This window comes from Equus caballus, chromosome 28 (genome assembly GCF_041296265.1).
Source record: "Equus caballus isolate H_3958 breed thoroughbred chromosome 28, TB-T2T, whole genome shotgun sequence".
NCBI classification, from domain to species: Eukaryota; Metazoa; Chordata; class Mammalia; order Perissodactyla; family Equidae; genus Equus; species Equus caballus.
In genome coordinates, this window is record NC_091711.1 from 12,650,221 (window position 1) to 12,664,739 (window position 14,519).

Sequence of the window (14,519 nt, forward strand, 5' to 3'; positions counted from 1 at the left end):
AGTATTTTAATATAAATATTCTAATTGACATGATCAAATAAGCAACAGTATCTTAAAGCTTTACATACACCTTAGGAAGTTGTACACATTTTATTAAAATACTATCATTAACCAAAATATTTTTGGTCCTCCTCTTTTGGAATTTCCATCAGACATTTAGCATATTCTTCTGAACAACTGTTCATCTGATAAACATTAATTCATCACCTCATTTGTGCTGTAACACCTTAATGGTAACAAATAGTTGTATTCGAAGGGTAAATATGATTTTTTAAAAAAATCACCCCAGGTCATCTGGGGTAACTGACGTGATTAGATTATGCAATACAATTATGTGATTTTAAAAATGCAGTATTAGAACCTTATATGGATGCTGCTAAAATGAAAGAACCTAGTCTAAAAGGCTGTATACTGTATGATTCCAACTGTACGACATTTTAGAAAAGTGAAACTATAGAGACAGTAAAAAGACCAGTGGTTGCCAGGGGGAGGGGAGGAGGTATGAACAGGTGGAACACAGTGAAACTATTCCCTATGACACTGTAATGGTAGATACATGACATTATGCATTCAACAAAACCAAAAAAACCTGTACAACACAAAGAGCAAACCCTAATGCAACGTATGGACTTTAGTCAATACTGGTTCACCAATTCTAACAAATGTACCACACCAATGCAAGATGTTAACAACAGGGGAAACTGGGGGGGAGGGAGGGGGAGTAGCTGGGAATTCTCGACTTTCTGCTCAATTTCTCTATAAATCTAAAACTGCTCTAACAAAGCCTATTAACTTTAAAAGAAAACAGAAATGTCAGTATAAACTGAGTAGTTTAGATGATGTACAGAGTGGAGCTCCAAAAGTAACATCGAACCAAACAGCCAACTGTCACACCTGCATCCCTCTACTACGTGTATGAAAGGTAAGATTTTACAGTATGGAACTTTTCTATTAATAACCACCTTCTGCTTTTGTTCTTTTTTTAAAGATTTCATTTTTTTTCCTTTTTCTCCCCAAAGCCCCCCGGCACATAGTTGTATATTCTTCGTTGTGGGTCCTTCTAGTTGTGGCATGTGGGACGCCGCCTCAGCGTGGTCTGATGAGCAGTGCCATGTCCAAGCCCAGGATTCGAACCAACGAAACACTGGGCCGCCTGCAGCAGAGCGTGTGAACTTAACCACTTGGCCACGGGGCCGGCCCCAACCACCTTCTGCTTTTAAGAAGTAATTCTGACAAAAGCTCAAGGAGAAACCATACTAAGAATTAGCATATCTTCTAAGAAAAGACAAATCAAACAGATCAGAAATAAGTAAGGTTAGAGGATTTGAATAACACAATTTGGGAGACTGACTTAATAGAAAATAGAATTTTAGACCTAGGAAACACAATCTTTTCAAACACTCCTCCGACATCTACAAAAACTTCCCATACGTTAGGTCACGAAGAAAATCTCAACAAGAAAGATTCTACAAAGAACATTCCAACAACAAAAACCTCCGTAATTCTACCATCCAGAGACCACTGGCAACCAATCCAGGGCTATCTTTCCAAACCTGTTACGCCTCTGACTTACTCTTCTCTGGTATGTGGCTTTTACCTCAGAATAAGCAGGAAAGAGGAAAAGACTCTTAAAATACTTAAGAACCTGAAAGCAAACTAAATATAAGGATGTCAACTTTGCTCAGGCCAGTACTAAAAGGTGACACTGACCCCACCGGGAAGTTGGAAGCACAGGAAAAAAAACGTCACGAGGCAAGGGCAGAGCTGGTAACTAACTCCTCAAATGGGCAAGTCAGTGCGGCTTATCTTCTCCATGCCTCGCCTTCCTCATCTGCAAAACAGGAATAGCACTAACATCCCTAGTGTTTTTCTAAAACTGTAATGAGTCACCACCCATAAAGGGCTTAGGATGGTGGAGGCCTGGTAGACATGTAAATGTTCTCTATTCATTAATAGGGCTTGCTTTTCTTGAAAGAGAAATACCCTTCTTCACCCACAATCAAAACAAAATATTCTGTCAGCTTACAGCAAGTGATTTCCAGTTCAATTATTGTCTTTGAATTTATGTGACTCAGATAACAATAAGCTGCCCTAAGCACTCCAACTGAGGACAGCAAGTCAATTAAACAAGACTTACACCTGACGACATGCTAACGAACCCTATTCTGCTACAGTGTTCTAATGGTTTCACACACAATGTCTCATCAGCTGGTGTGACAACCACCTCCCAACTCACCTCCCCATCTGTTCTTCCTCTCGCCTGTTCCGCACACCATTGCCTAACAGCTCATCTTGTTAAAATGCTGCTCCTACAAATATCCTGCTCAAGTTCTCCTAGAGGCTGACATAATGCCTAAAATTTTCAGCCTAATTTTTAAGGTCCTTCACCATTTTGCTCCCCAATCTCATCTACTATCACTATTTCCTAATAGAAACCCCCTAATCCAATCAGGTCGCTACCTGTCACCTTTGTACCACTGCCCACTCGGCTCTCTCAGTCTGAAATGGGACTCTCCTCTTCACTGGTCCATTTCCTATCAGTCCTTCCACATCAGCTCAAATCTTACACTCCCTCCACAAAACTTCCTGGACCACTGAGTCCTCTAGGGATCTCGCACTTCTCTGTACCCGAGCATGGCATAACATTTAACACTTCGTTATATATTTTTTTTAATGTTTTAAAATTGTTTTGTATAACTGTTTTGTATAATTTCTCCAAATTAGACTATAAATTCCTCAAGGACAAAACCATGAATTAGTGTTTGTCCAAATGCTGGCAGAGCCGGTAAGAGAACAGACATAGCAACTCACATGCCCAAAAGGCCTAGTTCAGTATCTAACATGTAACATGCAGTAGAAGGTAGTAAATGTATGGAAGCTTTATTGAAACATCCAAATTAGGGAATATTCCATAGCCATAAGAATAACAACACAGCTATATATTTACTGACACATAAAGATGTTCACAAGACATTGGTAACAAAAAGGTTATAATAGTATTGATAGAATGATTAAATTTCTGGATACACATTTATGTGTATACCTAAAAATATCCTCAAAAATCATATATCAAAACTATAAAGTAATAGTTATCACTGGCTGTTGGGAATTATGTTTATGAAACAAAAAACATGCAGCAACTAACATATCTGCTTTCCAAAAGTTTAAAAGGAAATAATAATATTAATGATACAATGTCAAATTTAAAGGTAGGTTACAGGGCAGCCCCAGTGGCCTAGTGGTTAAGTTGGGCGTGCTCTGCTTTGGCAGCCTGGGTTTGGTTCCTGGGCATGGACCTACACCACTGTCTATCAGTGTCTGTGTTGCAATGGTGGCTCACATACAAAATAGAGGAAGATTGACACCAGATGTTAGCTCAGGGCAAATCTTCCTCAGCAAATAAATAAATAAAGGTAGGTTATAAAAATGTATATAGAATATAATCCCAATGCATAAAAATAAAAATGGAAGAATATACGTGAAATTGATACCAATATTTGTTGCTGACCCCTGCACAATCCTGTTTTTTGTTTTATTTCAAATTTTCTACAATACAAAGGCACTGGGGCCGGCCCAGTGGCATAGTGGTTAAGTTCACGCGCTCCACTTCAGCAGCCCAGTCCACAGGTTCAGATCCTGGGTGTGGACCTAGCACCACTCATCAAGCCACACTGTGGCATCATGCCACATAAAATAGAGAAAGACTGGCATAGATGTTAGCCCAGTGACCACCTTCCTCAAGCAAAAAGAGGAAGATTGGCAACAGATGTTAGCTCAGGGCCAATCTTCCTCACCAAAAAGAAAAAAAAGAAGGCATTATCTTCATATCATCAAAAATAAGCAAACACTATTCCTAAAAGGTGGTCTAGAGAAGTACTTGACTTCCTTTAAGATACCAGAGGGCAGAAGGGAGGGAGGGAGGAGGGAACATTTGTAGAAGTTGAGCAAATAATATGTGGGAAAAGATTCAAGGCAATGCCCATCCTTTAGCACCTGTATTCCAAGATGAACTAGAAGAATCTGAGAATGGAATGAACACCTGCTTTTACATTGAGTACAGGGCAAAGTCTAAACCTAGGGACAACATTAAGCTATAAGCTTCTCTATGGTTCCACTCAGAACAGAATCTGGCCATTTAATCCCACCAGAGCCTCCCAGCACCACCCCATCCTGCTCTCGCAAGTCATTCCCAAAGCTTTCAGCACACAAGTATTTTTGTAACAAAAAGAATCACTTGATACAACTTTGTTTAGAGCCAATCCTCTTGTTTCTTTTTAACCCATGTGGAAATTTGGGTTTATTTATTCTATTATATGCACATCATTTTTACAGGATTTTGTATTGTTTACTGTTGAGTAGATACCTGTCTCTGAACAAGAAAATCCTCTTTTTTTTTTTTTTTTTTTTCCTGCTTTATCTCCCCCAAATCCCCCTGGTACATAGTTGTATATCTCAGTTGCAGGTCCTTCTAGTTGTGGCAAGAAAATCCTCTTAATGACTTCAAATCACACAGGCGAAACTTTTTCCATTCCAGAAGCTGTCAGAGTTATTGTATAAACAGGTATGGACAGAGGAAGGAAATGCCCAGCCAACAATACTAACAAAGAACACAGAATAAAGTCTGAATTCCTTGGCATGACATTCAGATCCATCACAATTGGTCCGTATCAGTCCTCTTCAGCTGTTCTCCATTTACTCTGCACCATGAATTCTCCGCACATCAAAGTTTCCTCTGTTAGAACATATCCCTCCCTCTTTCCAACAATGAAAACCAATGTGTGGGTACTGGCACCCACACAAACCTGGAGTCAAATCCAAATTCTGCTAGCATGGCCTTTGGGCAAGTCACAACTTCTTTGAGGCTCAATTTCCTCATCTTGTAAAATGAAGAATAGAAAAAAAAACCTACCTTGTGAGTTAACATAAAGATTAGAAATAATGCATGGAAAGCCCCTAGCAGTGATGGACATACAGTAGACATGCAACATAATGCTATCATTTCCTGGCTCTGTGCCTTCACACATGCTGTTTGCTCTATCCAGAATGTTTCTATGCTCTGTTGCTCCCCCTCCACCCCAGCTTGGGAAATCCTTATCAGTCAAGTTGTCATTAGTGCCATCCAGTCACCAGTCAATCCCAACCCCTAGCGCCCCTGTGTACAGCAGAGCAGAACCTTGCCCAGGCTTTCTGCGGAATCCTCTCACCTCCCTTCATTTTACCCGACAATGCTCCACTGCTATTCACAGGGTTTTCAGGGCCAATTTTTTTGGAAGTGGGTGGCCAGGTCCTTCCTCCTAGTCTGTCTTGGTCTGTAAGACTCCACTGAAACCTGTCCACCATGGGTGACCCTGCTGGTATTTGAAATCCCAGTGGCACAGCTTTCAGCACCATAGCAACTCACAACCAGCACAGTATGACAACTAACACAGGGTTAGTGTGGTTCCCTGACCAGGAGGTGAACCCGGGTGCCGGCAGTGAGAGTGCCAAATCATAACCACTAGACCACCAGGCAACCTAGGGCTTAATACTGCTTCATCTTAACGTAAAGCCCTCCTTGAGGCCCTCACGTAACTGGTGGCACCCTTTTCTGAGTTAGGTTCAACACTTTGTTCTTTTCTCCATCACAGTTCTTACTACACCAAATTGTAAATAGTTGTTATCTGTTAAGGACTGAACATCTGTCTCCCCTAAATTCCTACATTGAGAGCCTAACCCCCAATGTGATAGTATTAGAAGGTGGGGCCTTTGGGAGGAGATTAGGTCATGAGAGTGGACCCCTCATGAATGGGATTAGTGCTCTGATAAAAGAGACCCCAGAGAGCTCTCTCCTCCCTTCCACCACGTGAGAACAGTGTCGATCAGGAAGCAGCCCCCACCAGACACCGGCTCTGCTCCCACCTTCATCTTGGACTTCTCAGCCTCCAGAACTGTGAGAAATAACTTTCTGTTGTTTATAAACCACCCAGTCTATGGTACTGTTATAGCAGCCTGAACTAAGTCATTATCTTTTTCCCTGAGAGAAGACTGGAAGTTCCTTAAAGCCAGGTGAGTACATAATTCTCTGTATCCTCTAGCCCTGAGCCTGGGGCACACAGCAGGCACTCAAATATTTCTGAGTAAAACAACTAAAAAAAACCCTAACAGAAACGCTGCAGCATCCAAAGAGAGGAGTGACAAGGGCAAATGCTACAGAGAGGTCGAACAGGATGAAAACAAAAAAGAAGCTGTCACATCGGGCAATTAACCAGTCACAAGCAGTCTTGGAGAGATCAATTTCAATAAAGTAATAGGAACTGAAGAGTGAAATGGGAGTTAACAAGTGAAAACAATGCCTTTAAGTTGAGAAATTAAGGAAAGAAAAGTAAGTTGAAGGCGAAGCAGAAAGGAACATTTCTGATGAACCAAGAGGGAAAGGCTGAGTGTTTAAGAAACAAGGAATAAAATAAGCACGATTCCGGACAGGAATGAGGATAGAGTTAGCCCAGGGGGGAGGAATGCCATACTCAACTAGAGGTAAGAAGACTGAGGTTGAAATACAACTTAAGTTTTGAGAGAAAAGTAATCTGGGAAAATCAAGTTAATACTTTTTTATAATGAACTAGATGATCTCGAAAGACTTTTCCAGCTCAAAAACATTCTGTTATGTAATTTTCTAATACCAATGAAATACCTCTCAAATCCATCCATTCTTTCCTTTTTCTACCACCACTCCCTAGCAATCACTCTGAGTATTCTCCTGAGTATGCTCATCTCTAGTCACTGTCTGCTCCCTAGATCTTTCTCCATCTCATTACTTGGACTGAGCTTCCCGAGACACTGTTTTACATATTTTGGATAGATGGGCGTGGATGTGAAATAGATACAGCTATACAGATAGATAGACATGTATGGGTAAATACATACTGTACATTCATTTAGAAAACTGCATTTGGTCCAATGCAACTGATACGTTTGGGAGCATGCTGAGCATAACATAAATTTCCCATGTTTATGAGCAACTGCAAGAAATCCTAAGCAACCACAGAAAATGCAACCCAGCCATACAAAAATACACAAAATGAACACATCTCAAACATCTGCCAGGTAACTTGTGTTACAGCACCTCTTGTAAGCCACCCACACCCATGTCTAGTGTTATGCTTTCAGTCCACTTTCAGATACCTCTTCTTCCACCACCCCACAAGCTGCGACCCTGTGACACCCACTTCTACAACCAAACCTCAGGTCTATTTCAAGGTAAAGTCTCATATATAATGCAGTACTTATGTATTTCTTAACCATTCAACATAGGCTATTGTGCTGGTCTTTATCAGGTTTCTATCTTTTTATATATCACTGACAAGAGGTTTTGAGCGTCATGCACTCAACTCTATTTTTTCATATGCCCTGTGGTGTTTATTGTCTGATTTTGCATACCATGCTCAGTTTTAATAACTTGTATGTTGAGGTACAGCTTACTCACACTTATAATTACTGCAGCTCTGATCACCAATTTCCCACCAAAATCAAAGGCTACAGAGAAAGTTTAAAAAAAAAAAACACCTCTAGGCATCATTCACAATTATCTGAAAGTTCTAGTACCTAAGAGACTCTTTGAAGGACCCAAACACTTTTCTTGAAGATTGTTTCAGGAAACACAATATATGAAAAGAAATAAATAGCTGTTTATCTTCAGACAACTTATCTGCCAATCAGAAAGCTAAATAGGGCAGAGTAGTAATAGGGTCCACTCCCATATTACACAAACATATCCAGCCCTAAAGACAAAGTACAATGGTGGTCGTCAGGAGCAGGGGAGGACGGAGAGTTACTGCGTAACAGGTACAGTTTCAGTTTTACTAGGTGAGGGAGTTACAGGCATGGAGAGTGGCGATGGTTGCCCAACAACGTGAATGTATTCAATGCCACTGAACTGCACACTTCAAACTGGTTAACATGGTAAACTTTATGTAATGGGTATTTTACCACAACAAAAAAAAAGTCCATTTTTATTTTTTAAGTAATAACACCATAAAAATACTCACAGTGAATAAATACACAAATCTGTACAGTGTGGTTCCATTTTTTTTATGTAGCTACACAGAAGAAGGATTAGAAACAAATATTAACATGTCTAAGATAACAGGTGATAATTTTCTCTATCTTTTCTTGTATTTCCACAAGGGAACTACAATGAAGACGTTACTTTTTTTTTTTTTTTTTAAACTTACTACGTTTACCAGCAGAAAAAAATTAATCTAAGATTATATAAATTTGGTTTGGATCAACTTTTGCTTGCATTATAGGATATCAAGAAGTCTTGTCAAGAATTTGAAACCTAAAGTAACTTCTTTGAATGTTTCAACTAATATAATCTTACTTTTTATTCATATTCCTCAAGTACCATCTTCTGAATATTAACTTTGTTCTTCATAACTGAGATTCCCATTCTTTTTAAATATTACTAAAAATATTCTGCAAGAAATTCCAAAAGTAATAGGAAATTTTTTCACACTTTATATAACCTGCAAATGCCTCAAATAAGATTAAGTAGTTCACTTACATGCCCAAAGATAAGGCTAATATTAAATGGTATCTTTTAAAGTTAATTTTATTACAAAACATGTTTTCATTCTGTATTTCAAACTGTATTTTATTACTTTTATTTATCTTATTCAGTTAGTCCCCTAGAGTTTATATAGAAACCTACAAAAAATTTTTTAGCTATCACAGAATTGTAATCTACAACATAAATTCTCTCCTTTCCACTCATTTTAGCAAAACCCTAACAAAATAATCACTTTCAGAATACAACAGAACTTTTCCTTTAAATTCAACTGTATAAGACAAATGAGACTACTACTGAAAACTACACTGTGACCATAAAAATTTGATAAAGGAAATTTCAAAAGACTATCACAAATGTTTATTAGCAAATTCACATGCTAAGTTTTGAATTCATTCAAGCTGTTTCTACCTCCAAAGTACATAATTTTGCTTTTAGAAATTATTCTTACAATTTCCTTCAGACATGGTGCCTAGTATATTTTTGAGTAACCTAAGGGGAATGTAACAGATGCCTGAGACTCGATTCTATACCAGGAGGTATATGGCTATAAACACAAAAAGCTAAGATTTAAACTGAAAGGTGCCTCATCAATAACCAAATATATTAATCATCAATTGGCTAGCCAAGGACACCAACAGGTCTAATAATTGATAGGAAACAAAAGGAAAAAGGTCTCATACTTGAGAATATTTTGATAAGATGGACAAAACCTGTTTTAAGAGTTTGAAATGCAACCTATTAAATACACTTATAAACATAATTATATATTTTCCCTTAAAGATACGTAAAAACAAAAAATGAGCAAAAGTAAAGTTCAAATTACACATTAAGTGTTACAAGTTTTTTTTTTCTGTAATCTAGGCCTCTAACAAATTCTGGACAAGCAAGGCAGACACAACATTTTGCACTAAATATATGACATTACATTAATGTTTAAGGTGTTTTGAATTTCCAAGTATCTCAACCTGTCTGTTAAAATATCTATGACGCTTTTAATTAGGAAAAAAATGAGAATGTTTAAAATCTAAGAAATTTCCATTAGACATCAACAACCAGTTATCAATGCAACCTACACAACAACTATAATTTATCATTGGCCATTTTTAGAACATTTTCACAAGCATTATTTTGATTCCATAACAATCCTGTTAGATAATCACTATCAATTTCATTTGACACATCAGTAAACCAGTACAGGGCATTTAAAGTCAGTTCTTCCCTAACTTTAATGTGCACAAGAATCACTCAGGAACATGTTAAAATGCAGATGCAGGTAACCCTGCCCCACCCCAGACTCAGGTGGATCCTAGAAATGCATTTTAAATAAACAACACAGGCGACACTGGCACAGGTGGTCCCCCACGCCCAGCCACATCTTTTGGAACGCTGATTGAAGTAATAGGATTAAGGCTGTAGGTGGTCTGCAACTCCATTTTCACTCTGAATCAAAGCTGCCAAATGTTTAGATAGAAGAGCTTTGCAGATCTCCATGAAAGATATGTGAAATTTTAAATAAACTGAAAATATTACATTCATTTAAATACTTCAAACTAAACTCCAGTACAAACAAATGGTAGTAGACATTCAAGTTTTAAGAAACTTAAAACTCAGGAGATTCTACCAAAATTTCCTTTTCTCTGTGAAATGCAGGAAAAGATGGTACCAAATTATCTTAATAACTTCTCATGGTTTGACTACTGTTGCACCTTACTGAATGGGGAGCTAAAATTGAGGTCCTACAGGTTCCAGGAACATAATGAAAAATTAAGAAGCAAACATAAAAGCACTCAAGAGCACAACTTTGTGAAGATCCTGTAAACCACTGAACTATATACTTTAAAAGGGTGAATTTTATGGCATGTGAATTATATCTCAATTTTTAAAAAGGAAAAAAGCACTTAAAAAATTTCAAACTCCAGCATTTGCCAATAATTTTAAACTTCTAAAACATTATATCTGCACTACTATTAAATGGTATAATTATTTTCTGGTCTATATCACCGGTGCTAAAAACCAATACAGAAATAAAAAATATATATATAAATAACTTGATAATGATTTTAAATAAGGAATTAAATGCCACTGTTTATACGTTTATTTGCCCTCAAATTTTTCCAGTAAGTCTCACTTCATCTACCTTTCATAATACAGCTATTTTCAAATTCTACAGTAATATATTAGCACTTCTATTTTACTACTAAAACAATCTTTGTATTTCTTAAACTAGGTACACAGTACATAATATACTGAATATAACAGGATGGCTCTTAACCACCAGGCTTTGAAGGCAGACTCTCTCTACTCTGCTTCCTAACCCACATGTGACCTCAGGCAAGAAAGGAGCTGACCCTCTGCTCATTGTTTCATAGGGTTGTGGCAAGAATTAAATGCACTGTATGTATATGTAAACTGCTTACAACAGTGCCTGGCACTTAATAAGAACACCATAAACGTCATCTACTTTAATTACATAATTATTATTTTTACGAAAAAAGCATTCCACCTTAGACAACTCACTACAAATCCTGATATTAAAATTTCAATTTACTTTATCAACGAGCTCAAACATTTAGCAAACTTGGGCTTAATATCTTATTAAGGAGCCTCAGTGCTTACGGCATATCTACCCTATTCACAAGCCCAATTTTCTCCCAACTCTGAGTCACTGTTAGTTCCTCTCCTGACTCATCACATAGACAGGTAGACAGTCTGGAATATAATGGGCATACCAAAAGGGATTTCTCAATCTACCTGGATTTATAAGATTTACTAAGTGTAACTTGTCCTACATAATGGTCAGTAAACATGCTGAATAATTATAACTTAAACTGTCTTCACTTAAAAGTGCTTTCTATACATTAAGTGCTCCTTCAAACCACGGAGTGGGTGTCATAACCCAATCTTGACAGGAAAACAACATATCACTTCAGTAAAATCACAGATCCACATTTCTGACTGCTGGCCAAAACAGATTTCTATTTCGCTGATGGCCTGGTGCTTAAGATTTTGCCAAGCAAACTATAGATTAGAGGGTCAGAAGCAATCTCTGAGCCCACAAATCTGATCTTAATTTCTATTCAATTCCATACTTTCACCATTTTTCCTTTTCAGAAGTTATAGGAAAAAATCTAGGGAAATAAATAATGCAAGGTTGGTTAATTCTTAAAAACTCCCCTCCCTAGATGCACAAATACGCAAAAACGCTTCAAATACTGCTCTACAATTATTCACTTTCCATGTGATCTTGAGTCACTCTCTCTAAGCCTCCATTTTCTCCAGAAATGGGGACAAAGAGCACCTGTAACTACCACACGGGACTGCTGTGAGCATTAAGACAGCACATAAAGCACTTTCGCCAGCCACTATGAAAACAGTAAGTTTCAATATATGTTAACTTTTATATTTAAATCAAAACTGCAGCATCATTTCACCTCTACCTATTGAAAGATTACATTTTCTACGGTAAGCATCTCTGCTAATCCATCATGCAAGCCTACTCAACGGCAGTAACTTCACAAGCACTCTGGAAACAGCTGGCCCTGTCTCGGAAGCCCTCCTCAACTATCCCTTTCCTCCTAGAGGTGGGTACCCTGCTCAGGAAATGGGCTGTATTTAACACGGTTCTTACATTTGCTCATACTACTTGAATGCACTGTGTGGGCAAGGCCTGTGTCCTATTCATTTCTGCATCCCCAGAGTGCAGCCCGGCAGTTCTCAACCCTGACTCGCATTAGAATCACGTGGAAACTTATCAAACTATTCACACCTTGGATCCATCCCAGACCCCATTAAATCAGAAGGGGGTCAGGAAGGGAGAGGGCAAGTAATCAGCATGACGGAGCATTTTCGTAAGATCCTCACATGATATTAATGTGCTGCCACAGATAAGAACCACTGCACTCTGACTGTCAAATGTGTGTGAACATGTGTATAAATACATAGGTATAGAAATGAGTCTCAGCTCAAGACCCTCATCCTCAATAGCTTCTCTCAGCCCAATCATCTCTCCCCCTTAAATACACAATATTGCTAATAAACAATTAGCTACATGCTGCATTAAGATGACTTTTAAACTGTTAAATCAGTACTTAAGTTTTCTCGTATAATTATGCCTTATTCTTCTTCCTAGATTAGTCTTGCTCCTTGACAATATACACTGCCTTATTCTGCTTGTCTTCTCCACAGTGCTTATGATAGTGCCTTAAACACAGACATGTAATGAACATTTGATCTAATAAACGTATACAAAAATTACTGGCAGGAAGTATGTCCCACACAAATTAACCAAGTTGGGCTCTTACTCCAAAAAAATAAGAAAAGTAAAAATTTAGAAAAAAGCTTAAAAAATATCTAAATTAGTAAATAAGAACTGAAGTTTAACTCACTAATGAGCATCTGTATATCCGCACTTTTTATTACAGTCAACACATCCAGTATCCCACTCCCATCTACCACTTTCAGTTTCTGACCTGCTTCCTTGCTAACCTACCTGCTAGCTGCTTCTGATATCTTTTGCTGCTGTCAGGTACCTTTAGAACAACTGTATAACACTCCGTGATTAGCAAAATCAGGAACGGCACAATGAATGTGACACAATGATGTTTAATAAATATTTCTTGAAAGAACCAAATGTTTATCAACCAACAAAATAGGCTCTTTGCATACAAGATACATACTAATCTACTATAAACTTGGTTAGGAACACTGCCTGAAAATAAGAGTCTTAATATTATACATAAAAGTCTCCTTTTGAATATTGACAGATTGGTGCTTTTCTGCTTTTACAATTTTCATACTTGAAAATATTGTAAAATACTATATGAATTTTTAAAGCAGGAGCACGAAGTTGTATTACACAAGAAACTCCAGAGCAACTGGCATTACAATGTTGAAACTACTAAGAAAAGTGAATCACACCCAATTCTAAGAAAGTAACAACCTAAAGAAATGAAAATGGTTCACCTGTAAAGTTCTGTTACATGTTTTACCATTATTAAGATAATCTGAAAGACTTAAATTGTTTTTAAAAAACTGAATATATGGGGAGGAGGCACTCAAGTATGCCTGCTAACTAGGGACTGTGCTAAAACGTTACCACTTTCGCTGGATCCTGTGGCAAGAAACAGATACGGCCACCGTTACCACAGAAAGAAAGCAATCCTCAATTCCCTATTCAATAAAAAAGGTTCAAATTCCACAGACAAAAAATGGTACCCTGGGTTGTTTGTTTTTAAGGAAGATTAAATTTAGGAGTTGCCAACACCCAAACGGAAAACATTCCAGAGTATTAGGCTCAATTGTAGTGGGGAGGCATCTACATTCTCGGCACTATGTTCCCTTACCCAAAGCAGGAGTATTAACAAAGGATGTCTCTTAGGATCTCACAAGATATGCCACACTTATTTCCCCCAGTAAACATTATCCTTGTTAAAAAACAAAATCAAAAAAAAGTACTTGAGAAGTAACAATTTTAGCACAAGCAGCCAAACAAAAAATGAAGTTTAACATCTGCCAAGATATTTCCCAAAATAAGACCCCTAACAGATGAACAATGAGGAAAAGATTGAAAATGACAAATTCTTTTATTTGGACCATCAGCTACTTTTAAAAATAAAGTTGAGGAATGTAGCTTTTCCAATGCCTTGTCTTCAGTTTCCCCTCAATCTTCATATTTTTAACTAAAAAAAATCCTAGAAATTTGATTACCACTCTTACGAATTCCTTTTAAAGCAATTTAATGAATAACAGATCTTTTGTGCAAGTAGCAAACCACAGAGCACAGTTTTGCTGGCTGAGAAAAATCTCTCTGCAACACTCATAAAAATACACCCTTCAAAGACAAACACTGACTTCCCAGGTATGAAACTCACATTAAGACTTAAAAATGTGGGTATGTTTGAAATACACCCTAACTTACTCCAATTGCTTTTATGTAAGCCGAAATTAAAGTTAGTAAATCCTTATTAATTAT

At 37.6% G+C, this 14,519-nt stretch overlaps 1 protein-coding gene across 2 annotated transcripts in view; it reads right to left on the reverse strand.

The window, feature by feature from the left end:
* Nucleotides 1–14,519, reverse strand: part of PAWR (pro-apoptotic WT1 regulator) — a 109,395-nt gene that overhangs the window by 92,600 nt on the left and 2,276 nt on the right. The gene's annotated exons all lie outside the window — the stretch shown is intronic.